Source organism: Globicephala melas, chromosome 2, assembly GCF_963455315.2.
Source record: "Globicephala melas chromosome 2, mGloMel1.2, whole genome shotgun sequence".
Lineage (NCBI taxonomy): Eukaryota > Metazoa > Chordata > Mammalia > Artiodactyla > Delphinidae > Globicephala > Globicephala melas.
The window spans coordinates 102,051,321-102,065,159 of record NC_083315.2 but is presented as its reverse complement, the minus strand read 5'-3'; the positions used below and the strand labels follow the sequence as shown (position 1 = coordinate 102,065,159).

Genomic DNA, 13,839 nt, shown 5'->3' with positions numbered 1-13,839 from the left:
TGAGACCCTGAGTCTTTAAGCTACTAAGTCTCAGGAGATTTGTGTTCAGCTCCCACTGTAGTCTTAGTCACTGTGTCACTCAGAGCACAGAAGTACTTGGCCGAGTCTTTCCAATGGGCTGATGTTTTCCTCAGGTGGAAGGACTTCTCACTGCTCCTAAATTCAGCCTCAAAACCTTTGATACCTGAGACAAGGCTGTTTCCAGATGTGTACTTCAGGAGAAGCTGGAGTCCTTGATTGGGGTACTGTATGTACCAGAAGAGATAGGACGAAAAAGAAGTTGAGTAGTTGCACCTCAGCTCCAGATGGGCTCCTTCAGAGACAGTGATGTGGCCGTCAGGCTGGGTCACCGACTGGGCTCCGGCTCCTCCTGAAACATCAATGCTGAATCAATGAACTCAGCCAGAACAAAAAGTCTCTATTCAAAGTCAGTCCAAAGCAATGTTCCATGTGTAGAGAAGAGAGTAAAATGGAACAGTACTCACTCAGGAACAGGAGCACCTCAAGCATCAAGGTGAACACCAAGGTCATGGTGGAGCAGTGAGGAGGCAGTGAGCTCCTTTCTGGGAGATTCTCCACAAACAAAAGTGTGATGACTGGTGGACTTGAACCCAGGTTGCTGTGAGGTTGAGAAGGAATGACACAGGATTTAGATTTCTTCTTCTGATGGACGTTGTAAGGTGTGTGGGGAGAGAGGCTGTCTTAACAAGACTGCCTGCCTCGGGCGTCTGAGATGCTTTACATGTCATTGTGCAAAAAGTGGTGTCAGAATATCTCTTTAAACTGTAGGGAAGGAAGGTTTTTGTGCGATTATTCTGATCTTATATAGAAAAACCATTTCCAGTTTACACAGCAGCCCCCTCTATTGGTCAGATAGAGAAAGAAAGAGCAGTTCACAATTCTTGTGAACCTTCCTCACCTCCTTCCTGCCAGGAACACAAAAGTCTCCGAAAGGAGTGGCAAGCACTACAGAAAGTGGCTGCTCTGAATGTGGTCTGCAGGTGAGTAGCATCTGCATCACTGGGGAGCTATTCTGAATGCAGAAGCTCAGGCCCTACCCAGACTTCCTGAGTCAGAATCTGCATTTTAATAAGATTCCTGCGCACATTAGAATTTGAGAAACACTTGTCTAGATGACGGAGGTAAAAAATACCTTTTGGATTTAATAATAAAGAGATCATTGGTATTTCTGAAAAAAAATAGATTGGTTACAGGAGAGGCATGTATGAGTTTGGAGGAATATTAAATATTTTTTAACAGGAACATGCTTGAATATTTTAAATGATGGGAAGAAATCAGTAGCAAGAAAGTCCTGAAGAACCAGACCATAGAGTTTGGACGATCAGTGGGCTGAGGTGCCAGAGAAGTCAAAGTGAATGGAGTGGGTGAAGCATTTGGACAGAGGCGCACTATTTAAAAGGAAGAGAGATATCTTTTTTATTATTAGGGGAGGGAAAGTGAATTATATGTGTAAAAGCAGGAATGTTTCATGTGGAAAGCAGAAGGTTGAGGAAGATTCATTTAATGATATGAGTTGTCTTTACGCATAATGATATGAGTTGTCTTGACTCATCATAAGGTCCTGGGTAAGCTGTACTAAGAGCGAAGAGAGTCAAAGGAGATATCATAAAGTATAGAAATGGTACGTTATAAAAACATACAGAATTTTCACGCACCATTTCATTTACAATTGATGTTAAAAACCACGAATATATGGAGACAAACTTCTGTATGGCTGTGTTGATACATATGCTTAGATGGGGGCACATTGGCCTCCTGGGATGATGGTTTAAGTAAAAACCAGGTGTAAGAGTGGGAAACATAGCCATGTGTTGGCTTGAGGGATATAATGAAGTAGAAGTATCTTCAAGTGTTCCCGTAGTGGAAGGTTTCCAGCCCACTCATATAAACCAGCTTCACAAACCAGCTCTCATTAATCAGTGCACTTGTCAAGAGTAAACTGTGGTCAAGCTGTAGGCAGGTCTACTGAATGGTTCTTATAAGTCAGGGACAATAATAAAAGCTGGGATTAAAGAATAATATGTATGGGCCCCCATCCTTGAGGAATTTGGACTAGTGAAGAGTTAAAACCAAAAAATATTCTTAGCATAGTAGATATGTGCTCTTACAAAACTGTGTACAGAACACTAAAAGAGGGAGAGGGCAAATAAATATAATTTATGTAACCTGGAAAATCTTTTTAAAAGTAAGTGTGACATTTACTGGGTCCTGAAGATTGAATAGGATTTTGCCAACTTGAGAAAGAAATAATATTTATAAGAAGAAAATATGAGAGTGAGTTCATTTGATATGGCTGATGTTCAGAAATCTTGGTGTAATACTGGGGAGGAAGATGAACACTTACTGGAAGTAATACTGTAGATGGCCACATAAACCTTGGTTTTTACTTTTGGGTCATGGGGAGCCATAGAAGGTCCTGAAATAGAACAGCAATCTAATCTGATGTGTATTTTAGAATGATAACTTCAGGGATAGATTTGGGAAGTAAGAGCTCATGGATAGGGGATACATTTAAGAAGTTATTCCAACCAACTCAGTGAGAGATTATGAGTACCTGGACCTGGATAGTAACAAGGCAAGTAAAAAGAGGTGGTTGGGGCTTCCCTGGTGGTGCAATGCTTGAGAGTCCGCCTGCCGATGCAGGGGATACGGGTTTGTGCCCCGGTCCGGGAAGATCCCACATGCCGCGGAGCGGCCGGGCCGGTGAGCCATGGCCGCTGAGCCTGCGCGTCCGGAGCCTGTGCTCCGCAACGGGAGAGGCCCACGTACCGCAAAAAAAAAAAAAAGAAGGTGGTTGAATGTGAGAAATATTTAGAAGACAGAATTGATATGACTTCATATATCAGTCAACTTTGAGTAGGGCAATGCTCAGTACAAACAACCTCACAATCTCAGTGGCTCACAAGAACAAAGTTTACTGAGTTGTCCATGGTATGTTAGCTGTGGGTCAACTGCAGTCCCAGCACTCTGAGGCTCTGCTCCTGGATACAGGACGATTCCGTTCTGCTACTTGAGTTATCTTTCCATTCTGTACCTTGCGTCTTCTTCACATTATGGATAAAAGCTGAAAAGACAACCACTACCTGGTAAGTGCAGGGAAGAAACAAAAGAAGACATGCCATGTGAATATATTTAGTTTTAGCTATGATATAACATACTTCCTATCCACTCACATTCCATTGGTCAAAGCTGGTCACATTGCCGTGTCCAAAGTCCACAGTGAGGCCAAGTATAGAAAATATAGTCCAGCTAAAGATTAGCATAGTAAGGGTGAGAGAGCATGAATAGTCAACACATAATACACTCTAATACTCTTGGAAATGAGCTACGTGAGAGTGAGCTTATAGGGCACTCGGATGTTAACTCCCTTACGGAAAAGAAGGTATATTCACTTCAAAATCTTTAAGAAAGTTTTTTGTGAAAACCTAGGAGAAATCAATAAAAAATTATTTGCTTTTCCCATTTCTCTTCTTTGTTCTTTTTTTTGTGTTGAAGAACATGCCTTCAATGAAGTAGGATGTAGCAACGAGTGGTGAATATTACCCTACTTTAATCAGATTATTTTAGAAAGGTTTGAGTAACTATCTAGTTCACTTGGAATCATGGCAAAAGAGGAGGCTAGGAATCTGATTCAATGATATGTCCAATATACTGGTGGGAATGGAGGTGAGTGATGTGTAATGACAGTCCTGTTAGTTGACGGAGGTACAGTGACTGGAACGCTTGTTTATGTATCATTGCATTTCCCCCTGGTTATAGCAAACACTGTAATTCATTGAATTTGCCTTTTCCACCTCACACATGGCTCTTTCTCAATGCTGGTACCAGAGCAGCACCAGGCACAGGCTTGGGCTGCAGAGGCTGAAGGGCACTGTGTGCAGGCACAGAGAGATGTGGCTGAGTCTTCAGCCTGGGATCCTTTGATGTACATGTAGCTGTAACCCTCCTTAGTATTCAGAGTGATTCTTACTTATCCTTCCTCCTTTTCATCCTCATTTAAAGTCATTAAAACAGGTCCTTAGGGCTTTTTCCAGCTTCCCATCTATACCAGTGTAAAGCATAAAAAGAGCTGGAAGGGAAACTGCAGGTGAAATTGGTGCTCCCTCCTTCCGGAACATGCAGAGATGGAGAAATCTGTTCCACACTCAATATGCTGCTCATTTCTGTTCAGAAAGACAGGGTCAGACATACACTGATCTCTCTACAGAGTATTCATTGTCTTCACACGTTCCCAGATAGAACCTGGAGTTACGTGACTACATCCCCTCCTTCTCCATCACTGCCACATACTGTTCAGAATGTCTTCAGCAGCCCCTGGACTTAAGGCCAAGATGAAGTCACAGGATTAACAATGGAGCTGGCAAAGGATTCCTCTCCATTTATCCTGCCCAAGTATCCTCAGCAGAGGAACATTCTTCTTCAGAAAATAGGATTCTGCATCTGGTTGCCCAGCCAATCAGAGACAAGACCCCATACAAGTCCTAGAAACACACCAACAATTTCTGACCTAGACTCAGTTTCCTGTCACTCAAAAGGAGGGCTCAAACACTGCTTTCTTGAGACCAGCTTCACAAAGAGTGAGGACATCCCCCATGAGTCCACAGCACAAAGAAAGCTGACAGCCATTCAGAAGTGGGCTGTCCCATCGTGCACTGCAATCATTCAACTTGAGAGAGATTGGGATGGCAATTTGTGGCAGGAAAAACACTTTGGTTGGGAATCTTTTATATGAACTTTCAACAAAATCCTCATATTATAAATGTGCACACATACCATGTGCTAAATTATCTATTGCTTTATGTACATTGTTCGAATACAGAAATCACACAATAGAATTACTATCATTCCCAATTTACCAACAGGAAAACTAAAGCTGAAAGAGATTGAGGAATTCACTCCAGGTCAAACACCTGGTAATAACTAGAACACATATCTATCTGGTAAGGAGTCCATGGTGTTTGGAATCTGCCATTCCACTTACATTTGTGATACTCAGTAAATGTTTTAAATGGTAGAGAAGATATGTTCTAAAAATAACAGGAGTCTGCTTTTTGGGTTTCTTTATACTAGCCAAAAAATGGAACAACTTAAATGTACTGAATGACTCCATTTACATGAAAGATTCAGAAAAGGAACCTATAGAGATATAAAGTAGATGACTGGTTGCCTGTGGCCAGGGATCGGAACAGGGATTAACTATAATTGAGCATGAAGGAGCTTTTTGTGGTGATAAAAATGTTTTAACCTGGATTATTGTAATGGTTTCATAAGTCAGCTAATTTACCAAAAATCACTGAACTGTACATTCAAAATGGGTGAATTTTGTGGAATGTCAATTTTACCTCAAATAGCGTTGTTTAAAAGTAAATAAGAATTATGTTCTATCTTGCCCGTGTCACAGTCCAGGAATAATGCTAGTTTGATTGAACATACGCATATTAGTTTAAACAGTCATCTTGTGCCCAGAATATCCTTAAGCGATCTGAAAATTATGAAAGCAATACTCTCTGTTCCCTGTAAGCTTAAAAAACAGCTGGAAAAAAAAAAAGACATCCAGGGGAAATTTAACAGTAAAAGATAGCAGTAATTAAGATTGTTCAGAATCTAAATGTACTTCTGGAAAATTGGCAGTGTAAATTGACTATATAACCTTCTTTCCAGTGAACAACTGAAATAAATAAAGGAAAGAGCATGGGGAAGGTACTAAACTCAGGGAACAGTACCTTCCACACACTCAAATAGTGTTCTGGAAAGTGGAACAGGATTGGAAGATATCTCAATGGCTAACCTCTGACTTTCCTTCCCAAGAAAAGAGATGCCACTGTGGTTAATAAAGGAAATCCTGAAAAATCTCATTAATGTCTCCCAATTTAGAAGTGCAAAGGCTGAGGTTAGGAATGGACTGCTAGACAAACAGAAACTAGTACAAGTAAAGTTCCTTTTTTTTTTTCCTCCAGATCAGACCACTTGATGAATAGGGTAGTGTGGGTATGACCACACCATCATAAAGCCTACTTGCTGTGAAGCGTATTTCTGATGAAAATACTGATCCATTGAAAAATTCACCCGGATATTGGAAGGTATGTGTCCAGAATAAGACAGGAATACCTCCAACAGCCTTGACATTCATGCAACTAGTAAGGTAGAATCCTGTAATCTTCAGCAACCCACCTTACCTGAAATCGAGGAGAAGCCAATTGATCGCTAGATATATTGCATAAATTAAATCTTAGATGAAGTGACCTGCAGGATATACATATTGACAGTTGTAGATAAAGAACACAAAGATTAGTCCAGCTTAAGCTTTTATATCAGTGTTTGAATAGCATGGACTCTAGAAATAATTTTATCTTTTGTACATTTATTTTATATATACACACACACACACATATAAATTGAGCCTCCTGCAGTAAGTATTGTTCACTCATAGAGGATTCTGTAGTGAAAGGATATAAAAGGCCTACAGTGCGGTAGGAGGAGGAAGAATTGAATAAATGAATTTTTAAAGAAAGATAATTATAGATAGTGATTAGCACTTAAAAAATACAATATTGTATTGAGCTAGAGAGTTGTTCTTGGGGTGAGGGAAGGCATCTGCTCTAGACAGGGTATGGAGAGAGGGCTCCACTCCGACACTTATTCTGTAACACCAGACAAGGTATTGAACCTCTCTCATGTTCAATTCCCTTTTCTGCAAGTAGCCAGTATCTTTCTGGGGGTGCTGGGCTCAGCACTGGCATTCATCATCTCATTCACTTCTCATAAGAACCCTGCATGGTAGATTCTGTCAATATCCACATGGTAGATATGAGGAAATGGAAGCATAAAAATTATTAAGTCATTTTCCGAAGATCACTCAGCTACCGAGTGGTAGATCTAGAAATACAACCCAAGTCTTTGGTCTCAAGCACGTTGCTACACTGTCTCCCTAAAGTAGGATGGACCCAACCTTGAAGGGTTCCAGTAAGAATTAAGTGAGAACACACATTCAAATCACCCAACACAATACCTTCCCTAGCTTAGGCACTCAACCAGCTGCAGGCAATGTGCAGAATCTTGCGGGGGGGGGGGGCGGGGGGGGGCAGGGGGGGGAGGTGTTGGGAGACAGAATCTGAAATTGCAGAGGAATCTAGCCCAAGATAAATTTCAATATTTTTCTGAGATATATGTATCAGGTTACCTGGCAGATTTCATGTGTTATCGTAAGTATCCATGGTCTATCATGTTCTTACTGTTAATGAGAAGTCAATTCATTAAGGTGTCATATTGAGAGATTGGGTGGGCATATTATAATATGAAATGAGTGTACCACCCAGTATTGGCTACAATTGTTTATTTTTTCCCATTATTGACTCTTGCTCCCACTTCTCAGGATATTGCTATACTACAAGAAAGGACAGAGCAGTAGACACAGTTATACTTACCAGAGAAGAAACCCCAAACTTGCACAACAATTCTGAGCTTTCTTTCCAAGGTAGCCTATAACTCTACAGGCAAAATCATCTCATGTGTTGTATATGTCATTTGAAATCAATCACTTTCACATCTGGCTAGCAAAAGAAAAAAACAGCCAGTTCTCCTGAATCCTCTCTCTCCTGATTTCTGCATTGGGAAGTTTACCGACTGGTTCAGCAATGGCAGCTTCTATTGTGACTAGGCTTCACCACAATTTTACCCAATGTCACTAGAGGGCAGCAGCGAGGCCAGTGTAAGCATCACAAAATATTTGAGCAGGACACCAGGTGGCAGTGCTTCAGCTTTCTTTCTTGCTGCATGCAGTGTGCTAGAGCCTGATTCTCAAGGAAGGAAAATAGAAAGATTAAAGAGATAAAAGATAAAAGATTCCCAAAGGGGTGACATTTGAGTAGAGACATGAAGGAATTCAGAGGTGCACCATGTAGATATTTGGGGGCATAACATCACAATAGAGAGGACAAAGGCAAGGAGCACAGGTCTTGATATAGAAACATGCTTGGAGCGTTTAAGGAATAATATCTTTCCCTGAGGCCCCTTATTCTTCCCAGCACACTATTGCATAAGGAACTTGCTAAAGCATTCAGCACTGTTAACTGATTAGTGGATGATTTCCTCATCTATTGATCCTGGGGCAATTTGTGCCTAGGTTTGGCATCTTCTTTCCTAGTTCCCTTTAGGTTCCTGTTTAAACCAGTAATGTCACCATCACTGAGACATCCAGCCACCCTGTGCTGGGGCCAAGTGCTTCTCCATAGTTCAAACCTTGCTCTTTAGGAGCCCCATAAATGCTACACTCTGGCTGGCAATAAAAGTTAGAGATGATATTCACAGTTAGGAAAGTTATGTCTTATTTCTGAAAAATTAAAAAAATTGGAACAATAAAATCTGTCTCATAGGGTTTATGATATTTGAGTTAGATAATGAAACTGAGATGCATACTACAGTGCCTGACATATAGTAAGCCCAATAAGGACCAACTTTCTTTTTTCTAGTAAAACCTTCCTTTCCTTCAATGTCCAGGTCTGTGTTCTGTTACTGCTTGTTGTTTTCTCCACATCAGTTCAATGATGGGAGCTTCTAAGAAATTTACTTAAGCACTTATTTTCCTGGAGACAGTCATTATTTTTCCCTCTCTTCTTAGGTCCTATTCTCCTAGCCATACTGATTCACTCAGGATGCTAAAAGGACACAGATGAGGTTTTATTTTCATTTCCCTAATGAATAATAATGATAATATTCCCTTATGAATAATGATAATTTTGTATATTTATTAGCTATTGGATATAATATTTCTGAATTGGATCTCCAAGGTTTTGCCATTCTTACTCTTTTCTTATTGATTTACATGAGCTTTTAATATATATTGCATTTGAGTCTTTATCAGAAATATGCATTGCAAATACAGTTTACCATTCTGTGCCTTGACTTTCCCCCCTACTAGCCGTGATTTTTAACAAAGACAATTTTAAAATATACTTTCATGTTCATAAGAAGCCAGTTTCAAAGTTTTAGTTATTTGTTTTAACACTTTAAAAATGTTTCCACTTGGTGACTTCTGATGTGAAATCAGGCATCATAATTAATGATATTTCCCAGAATACAGTATATCGATTTTCCCTGGGTATTGGCAAGATTATTTCCACTTAAATAGACCTCTGGATTTGCCTTCAATGCCTTGCAAATTTCTGCCAAAACCACAGTGGTGGACTTGCAGAATTCCTTATTCATCTTTATGGTTTTCCACATAGCATTGCTCCTGAATAAGAAACTTGTTTTTTAGGAAGTCAAGTAGAGCAGTGAGTGAAGGTACTTGCTATGAGCAAATAGGTTATGGAATGGGTAATGGAAATGGTAGTTATAAATACCACCTACAATCATGTGGTCGTTTGCAGAAACAAGAACTATAATACTTATGACAATTTCTTTTTCATTTTGATATGAATATGGTTATGTATACATTAACCATTTTTAAATCTCTCCCCTACTTGTCTGCCTGTGGTAACATATGATGTGCAAGTATAAGTTTATCTCATATCTCATTGTATCTCAGTGGTTAAGATGCAGGATTCAATGGGACAGTGTGAATGAGGTATAAGAGGAAAGAACACCACCCCAAAATGGATAAATTAACTGGGTGTACTCTCTTCGGGAGAGGGTTAGCTTGGTTTTGGTTGAATGGGGAATAACTGCATCTTATTAACAGGAAGCATAATTTTGCTGTTGTGTTTATTTGAAAGTTGTCTTGTTAAAAGAGGTATAGATGGGTGACTAGTTGACATAGAGGGTACTGTAGTAGCTTTGTAGTGTCTCAACTATCTGGATATCTGTGTCCCAGAATTTGCTTCCCTGTATTGTTCTGTGTTAGGGTTGGCCACAAAAAAGACTTGCGCAAGGTTTAGAAGGTAGTTGTCATGAAGTAGCCACATTTTTTATGCTCTGCTGGTTGGTGCAGGGCTCCAGGAACTGGGCAACTCACACATGTGGCTGCTGATGAACTAGCTCATCTTATTGTTGACTCACAACTCCTCTACCGCCCACCCGATCTCCTCCTCATCTTCTCTTTGTCTTGGACCAAGTATGCGTGTAGCATGAGGGCAAATGACACCCACTTCTCCTTGAGGTCACCCACCATTGTGAGACTGAAGGAGGTGAGAGACAGACAAGTTTTAGTGTGTCTTTGTGGGTACCATTGTCCTCATGGGTTTTGGTATCCGTACATGTCACAGTCTGTCCATGCTTTTGTCCACATCCAACTTTCCTTCCCAAATGACACTCTAACTGACTAACAGTGAATTCAGGCTCAACACCAGATGCAAAGATAACAGCTTTGTATAGACCCCTCCACCAGCTCTAGCTATTGCCTGAGTTCTATTCTCTACAGTGAGCCTCTTATTCTAGATCACTTGTGATTTGCTTCTCTGATTGTACCCTGACACAAAGTCTAAGAGGAAAGGACTAAGGAAATGATTTTCATGACCATTTCAGATAACTAGACCCAGGTTTGTGATGTGAGTGTCTTTAGGTGGAACTGCCACTTTAAATTATTATGGAGCAAGTTTTCAACTTTAGACAATTTTACACATGTTCTGTGTGATGGACTTAAAGTCAAAAATTCAAGACTGAGTATGTATTAGTAGAAAGTTACTCTGGACATCTGTTCCCAAGTGAGATAGCAGGAGATTTTATTTAGAATTAAATCTCCTGATCCAGACCACAGATTAAGCAACCACAAGACTACCATTTCTTGTCTGGCATCTGCAGGTGTGCCTTTCAGCGTGGCTCCCGCAGCAAGGGGGCTCTCTCTTATTGAGCTCTGGGGTTTTTGTTTGGCTTTTCCTATTACTTCAAGCACTGTGAGGTCCCAGAGAGCACAGAAGTAGTTTGCAGAATCTTCCACCAGTAAGGCTGAAATGGTGAGGCTGATGAATTTATGTCTTTTCTGAAAGTTTACAGAATAGCGGCCATTCTTTGCATTTTGGTCAGAAGAACTCTGATGAATAAGGAAAGTCATCTCTCCACTGGGAAGCTGCTTATACCAAACAATAACGTACCAGCTCAAGCTTGTTTCATACAGACAGCTCAAGGTGACCGCCTCCCCTAGCTGACTGGATATGGCTGGCTGGACTTGAGTAACTTTCTGGGCCGCACCAAATCCTGTGGGAAAAAATCAGAAAACAGAGCTGAAGTAGTGAACAAAATAATGTAGGAATTAGACTAATTTAGGACCCAAAGAAAAACCAAATTGAAATCATGATAAGCTTTCTTTTCTCCAATCCTCCTTTCCTCCCCAAGTCCATGTGAAGTACCATGTGCCTGTGTGCAGTCCTTTCAACCTGAACATTTGTACCCATATTTGGAACCATCCCTACCAGAGAAGATGAAGGCCAGGAATACCCAGGGCAGGCTGGAGAGCACCATGTGGCAAGAATTCCCCTGCACATATGTTTTCAGTTCTGCCTCAAGCTGAGAGTTCAGTGTCTTTGAGGGCCTAGCAGCACATATACATAGTACCTGGGTTCCTGTGTCACTCCTCCAAACAGGAAGTAGGGTGTTATGTTCATAGACCACGTGGTCAGTGCACAGATGGGGAAAAAGTCTGGCTCACCACAAAACTATGTCTACTTTTCTTCCCACGGTAATTGTTAGGCAGTATCTGAAAAGGAGCATGGAAAAATTAGTATTAAAGTTTTGAGCTGAGGGGAACTACAGATTAAACAGGTTGACACGTGTTGATAATTATTCAGCAGAATAATTTTGCCAGTCCATTTAAAATAGAATTTAGTATAGGGTATGCACCCTTCTTGTAATCTACTTACTGGCCATTTATTTAGCCTCTCTTTACTTTTCTCCAGTCTGAATCAGTGGAGTTCTTTTAAAACTCACAGATTTTCAGCCTTCTTGGTGAAAGGCAATATTATCCAGAATAATTAATGTATCTCTTTTTTTTAACCGGGTTCTAGGGCTCTATTTAGAGTTTTCACTAAATAAAGTTACTTTAACATGAAATGTTAAAAAATCAGCCCCTCAGGTTTTCAGAATCTATTCAGTTTTTTATGTTTTCATGAAATTATAACAGGAATAATATATTCTTTTGAAACCTGACATTGAGTCTTATTTATTAGACTTTGAGGAAGATCAGGATATTCCGGATATTCAGTCCTGTTGCCTCCCCAGGTAGAACTGTACTTAGTAAATCGTGTGTCCTATGCTTGTCTTGATGTCACATTTTCTATCCCATTGGTCCAAAGTGTTCTGTCTCACTTGTGAGGAGCTGATTATTTTTGTCTTTGTAAAATAAAGTCAAGATAAGCACGCCAGATCTTTCTGTGACACAATGCTATAATGCACTCCTACAAAACATGTTATCTACAGGCTGTAAACACTCAGTACATGTCAATGCCACAGAAGTTGGTAACTGACGTTTTGTATACTGTTACACGTTCTTGTGGAATGTAGCTGTCAATCTTCCATTTGGTTTCATTGTTTTAACGGAAGAATTAAAAGAACCAAAGGCAAATAGACAAGTAGAAAAGAAAGTACAGACAAGGTCTCTAAAACAGTGCTAGTCCTTTGACTTTAAGGTCAAAATAACTCATTAATGAGTGTCGCAGGGCTGAGAGTGTATTTTTAGTTGAGACATCTACTCCTCTGTCCCATTTCACCTGTGAGTGCTGACAAGCAGCTGACGCCCTGGTTTGCAATTATGTGTAGCTAAGCAGAGGAGAGCCATGAATGCCCACAGCAGCCTGGGGAGCAGCATAATGGCAGGATTTCCCCCTTGTTGAAATGGCCCTGCTCTGAGTTCCTGACAGTAAAGGTGCAAGGTCCCTCAGCTGCACTATAGCAGCTGTCTCTGAAATGTAGTTTCTGGCTGGATCAAGTCTGAATGTGTATAACACCCAGGTTGGGAGATTTGGCCTGTCTTAAACATTGTGCTCCCTTTCCTTGTGGTTTAATGATAAATGATTATATATAGTAAAGGACAGTCCAGTGATCAATATTGAAGGACATATGGGAAGGAGATTTATTACTTCAAATTTCCAAATTTAGTAAATTAATCTGTGATGGAATCTGAAGGGCTTACCAGAAACAAATTCATTATGAATCATGCTGTGTTTGCAAATATTCATTCATGTTCTTCTGATTGTTTTCTTGCCTCCAATTTCGATTCTAAGGTGAAATATGTTCACTGATCCTCCACTTCCCTACAAAAGATAAGCCAGAAGCCATCACCCCCCTTCCTTCCTACTTACCCGCCAAATCATGGGAACTGGTAACTTCACAACAGCAAATATCGCTCAGACAAATGAGAACAAAACAGGGTTCTGACTTCTGTTATATCTCCAGTTGTGTATTGGAATAACAAATGGTAGTGGCAGTAAAATCATATTCACTTGTGATGTAACTCTATGCTTAACTTATTAGAAGTTGTAGGAAGCAAGGCTCCACAGGTCCTCTAAATCCAAATATTTGGCCATGTGTTTGTCATGAGTGCACATATATTGTTTGGTGCAATTCTATAATTATCGTTATAGTTGTCACGAAGACAAATTTTCTCATAACATACTGCTTAATCAGTGAAAATATAAAAACTATTAACAGTATAAATGCTTTCCAAAATAAAAATATTTCCTTCTCTTGACATTGAAGGAATGAAGATTCTTTTCCATTTTATCCTGAAATTTCATCTAATGAAGTTGTTTATGCCAAATGATCAAATTTCAAGCATTTTATTTTTGTTTCAGCACCTCATAAAGAAACCCCAATGAGAATAACTGAGTTATTCTGTTGTAGATTGTCTTCATACTCTCCTTGATTCCTTTATGGGAATTCCAAATTCAC

General features: G+C 40.0%; 1 long non-coding RNA gene across 1 annotated transcript in view; it reads left to right on the top strand.

Moving 5' to 3' along the window:
- LOC138842556 (uncharacterized) overlaps nucleotides 1-13,839 on the top strand; it is a 241,459-nt gene that overhangs the window by 184,477 nt on the left and 43,143 nt on the right. Inside the window, exon 4 of the long non-coding RNA XR_011377248.1 lies at nucleotides 5,979-6,101. This is a non-coding gene — a long non-coding RNA (uncharacterized lncRNA). The remainder of the gene's footprint in view (nucleotides 1-5,978; nucleotides 6,102-13,839) is intronic.